This window comes from Rhinoraja longicauda, chromosome 20 (assembly GCF_053455715.1).
Source record: "Rhinoraja longicauda isolate Sanriku21f chromosome 20, sRhiLon1.1, whole genome shotgun sequence".
In the NCBI taxonomy this organism is placed as follows: domain Eukaryota; kingdom Metazoa; phylum Chordata; class Chondrichthyes; order Rajiformes; family Arhynchobatidae; genus Rhinoraja; species Rhinoraja longicauda.
This window is the reverse complement of record NC_135972.1, coordinates 30577394-30593772: the sequence shown is the minus strand read 5'-3', so window position 1 is coordinate 30593772 and position 16379 is coordinate 30577394. Positions and strand designations below refer to the sequence as shown.

Sequence of the window (16379 nt, the reverse complement as noted above, 5' to 3'; positions counted from 1 at the left end):
AAAATGTGACATCGAGTCATGAAATTCTATTAAAATGTTCTAAAGGTGGTGGGTTTTAATGATCATATTTTGGAGAAAAGAGTGGATTGTGACATGCTTTCTAATGGAATCATGGAAATGCACAGACAATATGGTCTGAGATGTTGCACTTTGGGAGGTTAAAAGTAAAGGGAAAATACACAATTAATGGCACGACTTATGATGGCATTGATGTACAAAGGGATCTTGGGGTCTAAGTCTAGAACTCTCTGGAAGTGACAGCACAATAAAATAGAGTGGTGAAGATGGCACATGGTATGCCTTCATAGGTCAGGGTATTGAGTATCAGAGTCAGAAAGTCTTGATGCATTTTTATAGGTCTTTGGTTAGGCCTCATTTGGAGTATTGCATGCAGTTCCGGTCGCTCCATTACAGGAAGCATGTGGAAGCTTTGGAAAGGGTGTAAATAAGGTTTACCAGAATGATTCCTGGATTAAAGGGTATTAGGTACAGGGAGAGGTCAGGCAGACTTGGATTGTTTACCAGAGGTTGCGGGGGGACCTGGTAGAAGTATATAAAATTATGAGAGGCATAGATTGGGTAGACAGTCAGAACCTTTTCCCCAAGATGGAAACATCAAATGCTAGGGGGCATAGCTTTAAGGTGAGAGGGGCAAAGGTTAAGGGAGATGTACGGGGGATTTTTTCTTACACAGAGTGTGGTGAGTGTTTGAAACATGCTACCAGGGGTGGTGGTTGAGGCAGATACGGTGGTGGCATTTAAGAGACTTTTGGATAGACATATGGATATGCAGGGAATGGAGGGATATGGGTTATGTGCAGGCAGATAAGAGTTGGTCATGTCATCATCTTTGGCACAGAGACTGAAGGGCCTGTTCTTGTGCTGTACTGTTTTATGTTCTAATGTAAAGCGTCTCCTTCACTGGTGTGGAAATTAAGCAATAACTAGACCAAGTGGACCCGTTGAGCCCAAACCTCTCTTGCATTGGTGCAGCACCCTGCATTGGTGAAGGTAGTGGTTGCAATGCTTTTCAGGAAAATCACTTCATAATGTACTGGGTCAAGCAATACTCAGAGTAATCCTCCATGGTTCTGAATTGTGCATTGTGGTCAGCAGTGATGCAACTCAGATAATACTCGTGGTAAAGTACCTACTTAGTTCTAATGTTAAATTAGCAGGTTCCAGTTCAATTAAAAACCTTCAATTGGTGGGGACACAGAGAATATCTGGGGAAAATGATTATGCTCTTGTAGGATTTGGCCAATATCTGACACGTGTTCTGTACACCAGGCCTGGATATTATTCAGATCTAGACATCTTGTCCTTGTTGATTTTGCAGTGTACTGATAGATTTACAATGGTCATCATGTGACAATCTCACGTTGGTGAGCGACATGACAGCAGGGTTCTGAAGATGTTGATTGGATTCCACTGTTTTAACTTGGTGCTGCACCGTTGCAATCTGGTCTCTGTGTTATCAGGAAAATCTTCACCGAAGAGCAAATGGCACAGTGGTTTAGTTTGATTTACGTTTTGTTGTCGGCAAAGATACGGCGCGTCTTGGAAGAGATCTTGAAACATTCTTGTCACAGTGTTCCCTGCTTCTGCCTTGGTCGCGTAGACAGACCTTGCCCCTGTCTGTCATTTGCTCCGTTGACTGCTGAAGTATCCAATGGCATCTGAACTGATAGTCAGAAAGTATTACTACTCAAATATCACGTGGACTAGAATAGATGTTGAAAATAGCGTACACTCTTTCCTTCATTACTTTTAAATGGAGTGGGTTGCTGCAGACATGACTGGAAAGGACATGAGTGCCTGTGACCTGACAACAGAATGCATTTGCTGAAATGGCTTCGCGAACTGAATGTGAAAGCACTTCCTGGACAGAAAAGAATTCAAGTATTTTCATAGTTGTATTTTTAACAGCAAAATTCATTTTTCACCAGTTGGACTTAGTTTGTACAATAAAATGATCCCATGAGCATAATAATTTTATAACCTCGTTTGCAAATTGACTTTAAGTCATGGTCAGCTCCTTATTAACCCTACTTATCAAAAGTAATCTTCGTCATATTCACTTCAGCAACTTAGATCTTTCTAAAAACTGTTCATAACATCAGTCTGAAGAAGTCTCGACCCGAAATGTCACCCATCCCTTCTCTCCAGAGATGCTGCCTGAGTTACTCCAGCATTTTGTGTCTGTTCACAATAATAGTTGTCTTTGTAAAATGAAATGATCGGCAAACCTTATTTTTCTCCTTTTTAATGTGTGCTGTGCAGATAAATGAATCATATCAAACGCATTGACACTTCACTTGTTCATACCATTATCATGGCAACAATTACCTACAGATTTACTGAAAGTCATTCTTGATGAAACAATGAGAATAACTTTGGCAGAGATTCCCATCTGGTTTGTGCTTTGACTAACGTTCGTTCCAATGTCACTTTCTGATGGTGAATAAAAATCTCCTCAAGTGTGATCCTTTGTGAATCATCTTACACAGCCAATAGTTTTCGTCACCTAAATATGAATAACAAAATGTAAATAAATCATAAAAGAAAGTAGATAATTTGTGTTGAGATTAAAGCATCTATGAATTCATCTTTGTGGTGAATTGACATTAAAAGTTTACAGATGGTTCAATACAAATGTATGAATGAATGAATGAATAAGTTTATTGGCCAAATATTCAGATACAAGGAATGTGCCTTGGTGCTCCGCTCACAAATGACAACACAAACATACAGTTAACAATTACGAATAAAGCATAAACACATCAAAACAATAAGGATACAACATTACGGTCTAAACATGTCGGTGAAAATAAACCAGAGCAAAAAAGAGACTACAGACTACAGTAATAAGCACTAGTCATAACAAGGAGATGCTGATATTAAACAAGATATAATAATGGGTTTATTTTAATATTGTGAAACATCTATGGTTAATGATTGGCACAGTTCAGTTAATTGTATCATTGACAGATTCTTGATTAGCACGAGAGTCAGGGGTTATGGGGAGGAGGCAGGAGAGTGGGGTTGAGAGGGAAAGATAGGTCTTCCATGATTGAATGGCGGGAGTAGACTTGATGGGCCGAATGGCCTAATTCTGCTCATACAACTTATGGGTAATCAAGCATTGTCACAAATTGATCAGTCAGGTTCGGGCAAGTCAATTTCAGGTCAAAGCAGGAGTGGGAATCTACAAAAGTAAGTCCATCGACAGGTTTAGGCAAGTCATTTTCAGGTCAGAGCAGGAGTGGCAGCTTTGACCAGCAAGCCCGTTATAGAATCGACTAATTGAGTAGCTTATAAAAACAAGGCAAGGTGTTGTGGAACAGCTTATTGGGAGAGGCTGTGCTGAGGGCAAGTGTGAGTCTTTGGCTCAGCAGTCTTCAGCGAGGAGCCTATCACAGAGGTGGATAGGAGGATATGGTGTAGTCTTCTCTTGTGGGTGAGGCTTGTGATTTTTGTATCTCTAGCTCGGTTGCAGTGGTGATGGCAAGTACAATGCTGCCCCCTGCAGGGTGTGGGAAGTTGGGGAAACTGCTAGACAGGGTATGGAGGTGCCCCCTGTGGCCATCCCGCTTCAAAACGGGTACACCCTTTAGGGTGCTGTCAGGGGGAGATGACATGTGTGTTGAGCAACAGTACCAGCCAGGGCTGTGGCACCCGGCTTGTTTCTGATGCACAGCAGGGAAGGGTAATGTCAGGCTGAGCCATTGTGAAAGGTGACTTTTTAGTTAAAGGTGCAGATGGAAGACTCTGTGGCAGCAGTTGAGACCCCTGCATGGTGTGTTGCCTCCTTGGTGCTAGAGTCCAGGGTGCCTTGGAGCGGCTGAGTGGCATTCTCAAGGGGAGGGGGAGCAGCCGGAAGTTGTTGTGCATGTTTCCACCAATGACCTAGGTAGGAAAAAGAAGAGGTACTGCAAAATTGGGGTGGCACAGTGGCACGGCAGTAGAGTGCTGCCATACAGTGTCAGAGACAATGGCTGCTGTTTGTCCGGAGTTTGTGACTGTGGGGGTTTTCTGCAGGTGGTCCAGTTTCCTCTAACACTCCAAAGACATGTAGGTGAATTGGCTGCTGTAAAATTGTTTCTAGTGTATCGGTGATAACTGATTGGCTTGGCGTGTTTCCACGCTGTATCTAAAAACTAAAATGAGTATCGGGAGTTGTGCAAAAGGATGAGAAACAGAACCTCCAGTTTAATGATCTCTGGATTAATTCCAGTGCCAAGTGCCCGTGAGGATAAGAACAGGGTGATAGGGCAGATGAATGTGTGGCTGAGGAGTTAGTGGAGGGGGCAGGGGTTCAGGTTGCTGGACCATTGGGATCTCTTCTGAGGCAGAGGTGACCTGTACAACAGGGATGGTGTGCACCTGAACTGGAGCACAACCAATATCCTGGCAGGCAGGTTTGCCAGGACTGCATGGGTGGGTTTAAATTAGATTGGCAAGTGGGTGGGTGGAAATTATGGCCGATAAGCCAGGTAACTATAAGCCTGTGATCTAACATCAGTGTAAGACAGACAATAGACAATAGACAAAAGGTGCAGGAGTAGGCCTTTCGGCCCTTCAAGCCAGCACCACCATTCAATGTGATCATGGCTGATCATTCTCAATCAGTACCCCGTTCCTGCCTTCAACCCAAACCCCCTGACTCCGCTATCCTTAAGAGCTGTATCTAGCTCTCTCTTGAATGCATTCAGAGAAATGGCCTCCACTGCCTTCTGGGGCAGAGAATTCCACAGATTTACAACTCTCTGACTGAAAAAGTTTTTACTCATCTCTGTTCTAAATGGCCTACCTCTTATTCTTAAACTGTGGCCCCTGGTTCTGGACTCCCCCAACATTGGGAACATGTTTCCTGCCTCTAACGTGTCCAACCCCTTAATAATGTTATATGTTTCAATAAGATCCCCTCTCATCCTTCTAAATTCCAGTGTATACAAGCCTAGTCGCCCCAGTCCCGCCATTCCGGGAATTAACCTAGTAAACCTACGCTGCACGCCCTCAATAGCAAGAATATCCTTCCTCAAATTTGGAGACCAAAACTGCACACAGTACTCCAGGTGCGGTCTCACTAGGGCCCTGTACAAATGCTGACCATCAGGCCCTGGGGATTTATCAGCCTTCAGTCTCATCAGTCTACCCAACACCATTTCCTGCCTAATGTGAATTTCCTTCAGTTCCTCCGTCACCCTAGGATCTCTGGCCACCAGAACATCTGGGAGATTGTTTGTGTCTTCCTTAGTGAAGACAGATCCAAGGTACCGGTTCAACTAAGGGAATTACTGGATACAATCCTAAAGGATAAGATTAATCAACATTTGAGAAAGCAGGGTTAAATAAAAAAGCCAGATTGGGTTGTCCTGCCTTGTCCGATTTGATTAAATATTTTTGAAGTACCAAAATGTGTTGATGGGACGCCTCGATCCGATGCGTTTACGTGGTTTACATGGATTCCCCCAAAGCCGTTGGCAAGCTCCCACAAGCTGGTCTGGAAGATTATTCCATAGTATCCAAGACATAGAAGAACTGGATGCAAAAGTGAGATACAATAAACTGCAGATACTGGAATCTTGAGGAAAAACGCTCAAGTGCTGGAAGAACTTGGCAGGCCAGGCAGTATCTGGAAGGAATGAATAAATGTTATTTTGGGTCAGTACCCTTCCTCAGATCGATGAGTTGCAAAATTGACTTGATGAAACAAGGTACAGGCTAATGGTGGATGTTGTTTTTGTGATTGGGCTACTCCTATTCCTTAGATTCTTACTGACATTTCTGAGTTAAAAGATTGTTTGTACTATAATTGTAAATAAATATAGATATTATAGCACTTGTAGTTAAAATCCACAATCCTGTAATTTTCTACAGAGTGGGGTTATCAGATATTTCTGCATTGGGCTTTGAAGCCCGATTTCTAAAAATTGCTATGTTATGCCATTGCTGATTGCAAAGTCTGAAGAAGGATCTCGACCCGAAACTTTGCCCATTCCTTCTCTCCTGAGATGCTGTCTGACCTGCTGAGTTACTCCAGCATTTTGTGAATAAATACCTTCGTACTGCAAAAGGGTGAATCTATGTAATGAATGTTTGATGTCCATGAAAGAATAGGGTTCTATTTTACCCATTATCTATTTTGTCCCAGATCACACTCAATCCAGCCCGTGCCTCACAATTGCCATCAGCATTGATCAGGTGGTCACAGAAACAGCTCCTTAAGCACTGTTTGTGTTGTTGCTTCGACGCTCTGTCAATTAGGTAGAGCAATGAGCAGTACCTTGTCCATAAGCAGCAGAAATAAGGACCCACTTTTGTCCTCTACTGATGCTTAAACTCTGAGAAGGCTTTTTCAACAGTCAGAAAAGTTTGGTGCGATCTGGAACATGTTCAAATAATTAAAAACCTTCTTAAATTATTTATTTAAAACACTTTCAGCTGCTGTTAATTAATTAAAAACATGGATACAGTGGAACTCAGAAAAACTAAACACAATCTAAGCTAAACTAGCTGTTTATATGAAAATTGGACATGCATTCAAAGAACCGGAAAAAAGACACAAAGTGCTGCAGTAACTCAACGGGTCCAGCAGAATCTCTGGCGAACATGCAATACAATACAATACAATACAATATATCTTTATTGTCATTGTACAGGGGTACAACAAGATTGGGAATGCACCTCCCATACGATGCAATAAATTAATTAGCTAGTCAGTATTAATTTAAACTACCCAATGAAACAAAAAGTAACAGTTTTAAAACAGAATAAAGTGCAAGTAGATCTGTGCCGGATCACTGTGCGATGTGACCATCCGGCTCAGCAGGACCGGTTCATAGCAGCTATGGCCCTGGGGATGAAGCTGTTCCTGAGTCTGGAGGTGCGGGCGTAGAAGGCTTTGTATCGTCTGCCCGATGGTAGAAGTTCGAACAGACTGTTGCAGGGGTATGAAGAGTCTTTGTGGATGCTGGTGGCTTTTCTGAGGCATCGTGTGTTGTAGATGCCCTCCAAGGCTGGTAGCTGTGTTCCGATGGTCCTCTGAGCTCAATGGACTACCCGCTGAAGAGATTTCCTCCCTGCCTCCGTGCAGCTGAGATACCACACAGGGATGCCATGTGTTAGGATGCTCTATATGGTGCAGCGGTAGAATGTCATCAGCAGCTGTTGGGGTAGACCAGACTTCTTCAGTGTTCTTAGGTAGAACAGTTGTTGCTGTGCCTTCTTGACCAGCGCAGCGGTGTTGTAGGTGATATTTTGTTTTAGGGCCCTTCTTTAGACTCTGAAGAAGGGTCCTGACCTGAAACATCACCAATCCATGTTTTCCAGAGATGCGCCCTGACCTGCTGAGTTAATCCAGCACTTTGTGTCTTTTTCTTTGTAAACCAACATCTGCAGTTCCTTATTTTCAAAGATACTAAATCTTCATGATCATAAGATCATGTGATAGGGGTAGAATTAGGCCATTTGCCCTATTAAGTCTACTCTGCCATTCAATCATGGCTGATCTATCTCTCCCTCCTAACCCCATTCTCCTGCCTTCTCCCCACAACCTCTGACACCCGTTACAACCACAAGTTACAACCAAGAAAGCAACCAATCTTGTTGCATTATCAGCCATAGCAGTGTTAAGCTGAAGGTCCAGATACAACATCTACTTGACCTTCCATCTCATTAGAACAGTAGAAAATAGAACAGGAACAGACCATTCAGCCCAACTGCAATGCCATTTTAAATTTCACATCTGCCTGTACATGACAGGTATCCTTCAATTCCCTGCCTGTTCATCTATATACTAAAACTCTCGTCTGTTATCTTGTTTGTGACTGAACCTCAGCCAAAACGGTACACGATAGCGCGACAATTTTAGGCCCACCTTACTCACCATTGTCACTTTAGTGATAATGCAAGTAGTTTTATTGAAATCGGTGTTATATTTTTTAAGTTATTCACATTTTAAAGTTTAAAAGGAGGGGAGGAGTTTTTTTTTTAGATTTTAGATTTAGAGATACAGCGCGGAAACAGGCCCTTCGGCCCACCGAGTCCGCGCCGCCCAGCGATCCCCGCACATTAACATATCATACACACACTACACAGTCAATTAACCTACATACCTGTACGTCTTTGGAGTGAGGGGGGGAGAAGGGAGGTGGAGGGAGGGAGGAAGGGGGTAGTGGGGGAGAGGGGAGGGGGCGTAGAGGAGAGAGGGGAGGGGGAGAGGACAGGGTGCTGCACCAATGCAGGAGAGGTTTGGGCCCACTTTGTCTAGTGTTTATCTAAATGCCTCATAAACATTCCTATCATATCTGTTTCCACCACCACTCCTAGGGCTCGCCATGTAAAAAGAAAACTTGCCTCGGAAATCTCCTTTAAACCTTTCCCTCTCACTCTAAACCTGTGCCCCCTCGTATTTGATATTTCTCTCAGATCGCCCCACAGCCTCTGACACTGCAGAGAAAATAATCCAATTTTATACAATCTCTCCATCGAACTAATATTCTCCAATCCATGTAACATTCTGATGAAACTCTTTTGTGGCCTCTTCAAAGCCTCCACGTCCTTCCTGTAACGTAGCATCTAGAACTGCACACAATACTCCAAATGTGGCCTCGTCAAAGTTTTATAGAGCTGCAGTATGGCTTGCCAACTTTTATACTTGGTGTCCTGAGCAATGAAGGCAGATATACTGTGCGCCTGCTTTCTACTTGTGTTGTTAGTCTTCAGGGTGTTATGGACTTGCATCCCAAGATTTCTCTGTGCATCAATGCTCCGAAAGGTTCTGCTATTTACCACACACTTTCTCCTTCATTTGACCTCCCAAAGTGCAACACTTTACACTCGTCCTGATTACACTTCATCTACAATTTCTCTGCTCACCTTTCCAACTGGCCTATATCATAATCACAAGTGATAGGAGCAAAATTAGGCCATTCGGCCCATCATGTCTACTCCGCCATTCATTCATGGCTGATCTATCTCTCCCTCTTGGCCCCATTCTCTTGCCTTCTACTCATTACCTCTGACACCTGTACTAATTAAGAATCTATTTATCTCTGCCTTAATATATCCACTGACTTTGGCCTCCATAGCCTTCTGTGGCAAATAATTCCACAGATTCACCACCCTGTATAAGCAAGCAGGTACAGCAGGCAGTGAAGAAAGCTAATGGCATGTTGGCCATCATTGCGAGAGGATTTGAGTTTAGGAGCAAGGAAGTCCAACTGCAGTTGTGCAGGGCCCTGGTGAGACCGCATCTGGAGTATTGTGTGCAAGGGGTAGGCCATTTAAGACTGAGATGAGGAAAAACTTCTTCACCCAGAGAGTTGTGAATCTGTGGAATTCTATGCCACCGAAGGCAGTAGAGGCCAATTCACTGGATGTTTTCAAGAGAGAGTTAGATTTAGCTCTTAGGGCTAAAGGAATCAAGGGATATGGGGAAAAAGCAGGAACGGGATACTAATTTTAGATGATCAGCCATGATCATATTGAATGGCGGTGCTGGCTCGAAGGGCCAAATGGCCTACTCCTGCATCTATTTTTCTATGTTTCTATGTATCCTTTGGCAACCTTCTCCACTAACAACTCCACAAATGTTCATGTCATTTGTAAAAGTACTAATCAAACCTATTATTTCATAGAAGTCATTAATATATAATCAAAAACAGGAGTGGCCCCAAGATTGGTCACTGCAGAACATTACTAGTCAGAGGCATCCAGTCAGAATAATAATCTTCCACCACCACTCTCTGTCTACTATGGCCAAGCCAATTTTGAATTCAACCTAGCAAGTCTCAATGCCTTAAGCACATGCCTTAATCTTCTGGATCAGCCTACCATTGGGAACATTTTTAGGAGCATTACTAAAGTTCTTATAACCAACCATCGCATCTACTGTCCTATTCTCATCAACCATCTTTGTCATCTCCTGAAAAAAATGTAATCAAGTTTGTAAGACGTGACCTCTCCCACGCAAAGTCTTGCTGACAATCCCCAGACAGTTCACTACAGAATGGGCCTAGTCTCAATCAGGATTCAAGGGACTGAGCCAGTCAAGGGAGTCTGACTGCCAACATCTCCCTGACTAGTGCAGCAGGCTGTCTGTAGCTGGCTGGTGTTTCCCTCCGGGCCTTCCACAGCTGTCAGCATGACATGGGCCAAAACAAGTTATTCCAGGTTACACTGCAGGTAAGGCCACTGGACTTCTGTGCCATGAAATTCCATGATGCCTTCCTATGTCTTGCCTTTATAGCAACATCTCCATTCTGAAATAAATCGTCAGGAGTTGCACACTGACTTGAATGGACTGCTTGAACTGCTGCTGATCAACGCTATGCGTGGTTAAACCAACACGAGCTGCTAACAGGAAAAAGGTTGCATCTGGAGAATAACATTGTCCTTTGTGAGATACAGGAGCTGACTTTAAAGTTATAATTGGCAAGGAATACTTTGTCATTCAATTCCTGTCATCCTCTTTTCCCCTGAATTCTGAAATGGACTTTCATGAATTAGAAGTTTGTGCTATTGATATTCTCCATTGGATCATGAATATCTGACAAAAGCCTGTTTTGAACATTCTCAGCTTTTATTAACCTGTTCACTGCCATGATTTTTTGTCACTATTGGCCACCCTGTGTCGGGTTTCTTCCAGGTCAAGGACGACTTGACTCAACCAAAACTATGCCGATACTAACATACTTGGGGATGGCACTGAGATGTTGCCACTCTGACCCGAGTCTACTCAGGGGTTGGCACTGAACAGGCTAAATATTACAAGGAATGCATTCTGAAGAAGGCATTTTAATCATATGTAGATCGTTTACATCTGTGTTGTTTTAAGAACTATGCTTCCAATAATTTGCTTTATCTTCCTGTATCAGTGCAATTTTTAATTAAAGTGAATAAATCTAATCATTTTAGTTTGAGTGCTGTGTACTGACAATCTGATAATCCAAATCATGAAAATCTAGCTGACATCAATAACGATGGCATTCAAGAGACCAAGGATTCTCTCTTTAGCTCTGTTTGCTTACATCATTAAATTAATCATGTCCAGTTATCCAGTGAAGAGGAGGATCCATTAAACCAAGGATTATAGCTGCATCAAAGCCAAATGATAGCTCAGTTATTTGTATGCTTTAACAAAATGAACTATCCAATAAATTGCAATAAAGTGACCAATGGAGGACAATGAAATTTAAGCAATGAAATCCATTAATTATCAGATATCTTTAATGGGATTTTTGCCTGGAGTTTCAGCTGTGCTTCTGATGTATGGACAATTCAGAAATGTCATCATTACATTCTGGATGTTATTGTTATGATTAGGTAGTCTAGCAAAAGAGAATGGATGTGAAAGGGAAAAATGTGACATCAGCCACTGAGGTTACCAGCTTCTGCTGTGCATAGCCTACTGCTATTGACACAGCCTCAGCGTGTCTATGGATCTAAATGGATGCAGGTCACCGAGTAGCTGTAAGCCAAGCCTGATGACTGTTTTCATATAATCCTTTTAACAAGAGTGCTTACATTAGATTGGAGGTCGAACTTTACATGGACGTACAGGTATGTAGGTTAAAGACGTACAGGTATGTAGGTTAATTGGCTGGGTAAATGTAAAAAAAATAATAAAAATTTAAAAAAGATTAAAAAATTGTCCCTAGTGGGTGTAGGATAGTATTAATGTACGGGGATCGCTGGGCGGCACGGACTTGGAGGGCCGAAAAGGCCTGTTTCCGGCTGTATATATATGATATGATATGATATGATATGGCAGTAATCTCAGCGTTCGTGAGAGAGAGTTTAACTGGACAGTATGTCTATTATTGTAGGCTGCACTGATTACGTACTGAGTGTTGATGCTTGTGCTGTCATGGACTGCGGTGCTGAGAAATGACTGCGCTCATCCGCTCTGACAACAGTTATCGACTTCTGCACCGTCACTGATAGATCTAACAGAGGACTTGCACTTTTTCTAAATGGGCCAGAAATTAGATGTTTCCTAGAGTGTCCTCCTTTGCAGCACAGGACAGCAACAAGCTGGTAGTCCAGAAGTCAACTTCCATTGTATCATCTAATACCATCAGTTCCACCTGCTGTCTCATTCTCCGTGCATCACTCAGAGCAATCGATTTCAATTTCCTGCCATCATTGTCGTGCTGGCCTTTTACTGAAAAATGAGTAAGTGACACCCAATGCTGACTTCCTGGACAGGACTGGTAATTTCAGCCAATTCATTTGGGTAAGATGGGATGGAAAAGTAAAATACATTAGAAAGAGGTTGTAAGCCAACACATTAAACAAAGCTGGAGACAAAAGAAGCTGCAGAGGCTGGAATCGAGAACAAAAAAATAAACAGCTGGAAGCACTTGGTGGGTGAAGCAGGAACGGTTGATGTTTCAGGCCGAGACTCTGCATCACACTCTTGAAATCTGAGAAGTTTCATCCAATGGGTCCACTACCAATGTAGCCCTTTAAAACCCTTAAGTTCAGGCCATTCGGTTCTCTCAATTTGTCAATAACCCTCTTAGTTGCCCTAATAATTTACTGCTCACGATTGGGATTTTTACAAGTTCCTCCATGTTATTTGAAATTGGACCATCTGTTGTCTTGGGGATATTTCCAAGATAAAGACTGATGCAAAAAAAATTGATGTAACACGTGTCACTTATTTGTTTCCTGTTATTATTCACCAGCCTGTTTTTCAGAGATCATAATTGTACCCAAATGCCTTTGTCCGAATTATATATCCATAGAAACCTATGTTTTGATGTGGCTTGCAAGTTTTCTCTCAAAATCAGTTTTCTTCTTTCTTACGTGCTTTTTTAATCATTTATAATTGGATCTTAAAATCTTCCCCAATCCTTTGGCTTTCCGCCAGTCCTTGCCACTTTGAATTCCTTCCTCTGCATTTAACATTATCCTTGTCCTCCTGCGTTAACCACAGTGTCTCTTTCTCATGTAGTATCCCTCCTTAAGTGTTCTCAGTGATTCCGCTTCTACCACTTGGGCAGTGTATTCCAGGTACTTGTTGCTTTCTGGGTGAAAACTCAAATCCACTCTAACTGAAGCACTCCATCCAGGCCACATCCTGGTGAATCTGCATCCTCTCCAAAGCTATCATAGCTTTCCTATAAATGCGGTGACCAGAAATGCATGCGATATTCCAACAGAAGGGATTAATGTCTCATTGGTGTAAATGGATGGTTCAGGTCAGCACAGAGTTGCTGGGTGAAGGGGCTGTTTGTGTGTTGTACCTCTCGGTGACTGGCACTGTGTTATGTATCATTTGCCTACTGATAGTGGGCTTCCCCAAGTTTTAAAATCGGCATCCTGTGTCACAGCTCCCGCTCAAGTTGGCTTTCATGTTCATCGGATGTCGGACAACCCATGTATCTTTTATCATAATTTGAAGTTATAACATGGACTTTAGGGGGGCATAAGGGAGATAGTGCAGTTCAAGCCTACAGCTATTTAGTCTGGGTTCAATTAGATTTCTGGAACTGTCTGTTTGGAGTTTGCACATGACTGTGTGGGTTTTGCCAGGAATACTCCAGGTTCCTCTTCCATAGATATGTTGTATGATGGGTTAATTGGCAACTGCAAATTTCCCTAAAGAATAAGTAACTGATGGGAACATTCTAGATGGATGAAAGAAGATAAAGAGAAATAAATGAGGGATTAGGATTTCTCTGAGACCTGGCATAAACCTAATGTGCCAAATGCCTCCTACGTCATGAAGAAATATGTGAACCACTCACTGCAAGCTGTCTCTGATATCCTCTGGAAGCCATAACATTTGAGTGGTTGGTACAGTTAAATATGAGTTTGGTGGTGATTCCCAAGATATTGATAATATTGCTGTACAATGTCATAAGAAATGGTTCTGTGATTCACGGTAGTTGAGGAATGTCATCACCTGACTATCATGTGGTCACAAATGATTATGCCACAATTAAGCCATAGAAAGGTGAATTTATGAACTCCAAGGACATCCTGGTTTTACAATACGATGGAAGTAATCCAGTGGCATTATAATGAGGTCTGTGAAACAGACTGATTTTTGTAGAGACAGATAGGTTTCACTCCAACTTCACCAGGTCATAAACTCAAAATCCTAAATTCTTCAATCTGAACAATAGACAATAGACAATAGACAATAGGTGCAGGAGGAGGCCCTTCGGCCCTTCGAGCCAGCACCGCCATTCAATGTGATCATGGCTGATCATTCTCAATCAGTACCCCGTTCCTGCCTTCTCCCCATACCCCCTGACTCCGCTATCCTTAAGAGCTCTATCCAGCTCTCTCTTGAATGCATTCAGAGAATTGGCCTCCACTGCCTTCTGAGGCAGGGAATTCCACAAATTCACAACTCTCTGACTGAAAAAGTTTTTCCTCATCTCAGTTCTAAATTGCCTACCCCTTATTCTTAAACTTTGGCCCCTTGTTCTGGACTCCCCCAACATTGGGAAAATGTTTCCTGCCTCTAACGTGTCCAACCCCTTAATAATCTTATATGTTTCGATAAGATCGAAAGGATGAAGAAGGGTCTCGACCCGAAACGTCACCCATTCCTTCTCTCCAGAGATACTGCCTGTTCCGCTGAGTTACTCCAGCATTTTGTGTCTGTCTTTGATTTAAACCAGCATCTGCAGTTCCTTCCTACACATCTGGTGCTGTAAGATATCACTGGAGTACAGATCATGCCACAAAGTTTGATTGACCTCTATTCATATTTATTAGCAACACCAAATAAATAAAAATTAACAGTATGTGCCGTTTGTTAATGTGAGAAAGAGACTAAACTATTAGTCATAATAGTTGGCCCATTATTGAGTACCCTTGTCTAAAAATGGACACAGGTGTCTCCTTTGATAGAATTCCTTTGTAATGGTTGCTTTTTATTATCGCATTCCCAAGATCTGTAATCAGACACATCATGGAAAAGGGAATCTGTGAAAACCTTGTACATGTCTTAAACGATAGGCAGGCTATTTGTTGCTTTTGTTGTTTTGGCCTCTGAAAATAGTTAAAATGTAAAAGAGCTAATTATTTTAACCAATATTTTGTTTCCAGATTTCATTTAGTTCTACTTCACAATCAATAATTTGCAGCATTATATCAAATATTTGATTTAGCAAAGCAGTGCTTTCCTTTCTCCGATGGGAAAGAAATGTACAGAGAATACCTCGTTATTTGTGGTTTAACTGATGGGATAAACGGTAGATTGTTAGCACAAGTTGGTAGATTGTCTGCATGTTGCACAGTGGAGCTTTGGCTGATAAAAGACTGAATGCCAATGGAAGAGTCGGGTTTTTTGCAATGAACATTGGGAGGTGAGCTGAATTATAATGGGCACATTTGGAGATAGTTCTCTGAGTCTGGATGTGGAATCGGGTTGTTCTGCCAGCCTGTCTATTCTAGCACGTGTTCTGGAACACAAGGCGCAATCTTGCTCCAAAAAAAGTGCGTGCTACTTTCATATCCCCTTGTCTGCCTCTTCTTCAGCCACTTTCCCCAATGTTTACATATGTCTACATCAATTAGTAATTTCAAAGCCCCACAAAGCTCCTTTGCATAGAATTTCCTCTTGTAACCTGAGATAACCTTTTTAGGTTTAGTCTCGCTGCCTTCCTCCTACCATACCCATTAGCTGCACAATCCAATCATCGTTTGAAATATGTCCACCAAATTATTTTGTGCTGTTGGCTGTTCTAATAAACCGTCGTATTTAAATTGACAGAATCGAGCGGATTTATTAATATTTGAGTTGTGACCTATCCAATTCACCAGCGCCATTTGGCACAAAAAACCTCCCATTGCCTGGCCACTGAAAATGCCAAGTCAATAAGTATTAATTATAAATCATAGTTTATAATGAATGTAGGATTTTTTTTAAAGCATTTAAAATAATTAATGTACCATATAAATCAATAGGACAAAGTCAAGAAACCACTTGGCCCTGATGGCCCAAATCCTTGTATTTTAAGAGGTGGGTGTAAAAACAGTAAGTGATTTGTGAACTTACAGAATTCCCTGGATTCTAGACAGTCCTCATAGATTGGAAAGTAGCCAATGTAATCCTGCTATTTGAAAAATTGTGAGGGAAAACAGGGTCTGTGGCCAGTTTGACTGAGATCATGAATAGGGAGAGTGCTTGTGTTCATTATTAGGCAAGTGGTAGCCGAATGCATGGAACATGATGATGTAATTAGGCAAAGTCAACACAGTTTAATGAGAAGAAAATCATTTTGAGAAATAAGTAAGCTTTTGTACATGTAACGTGCAGAGATTTTTATGGTTACATAGATGGGCAGATTTCTGGCCTTCACATTTGTTATCAATGGCTTGTGATCCCTAGCAGGGCAGTTCAGAGT

General features: G+C 42.0%; 1 protein-coding gene across 7 annotated transcripts in view; it reads left to right on the top strand.

Moving 5' to 3' along the window:
• LOC144603704 (voltage-gated potassium channel KCNC2-like) overlaps nucleotides 1–16379 on the top strand; it is a 149713-nt gene that overhangs the window by 14119 nt on the left and 119215 nt on the right. The gene's annotated exons all lie outside the window — the stretch shown is intronic.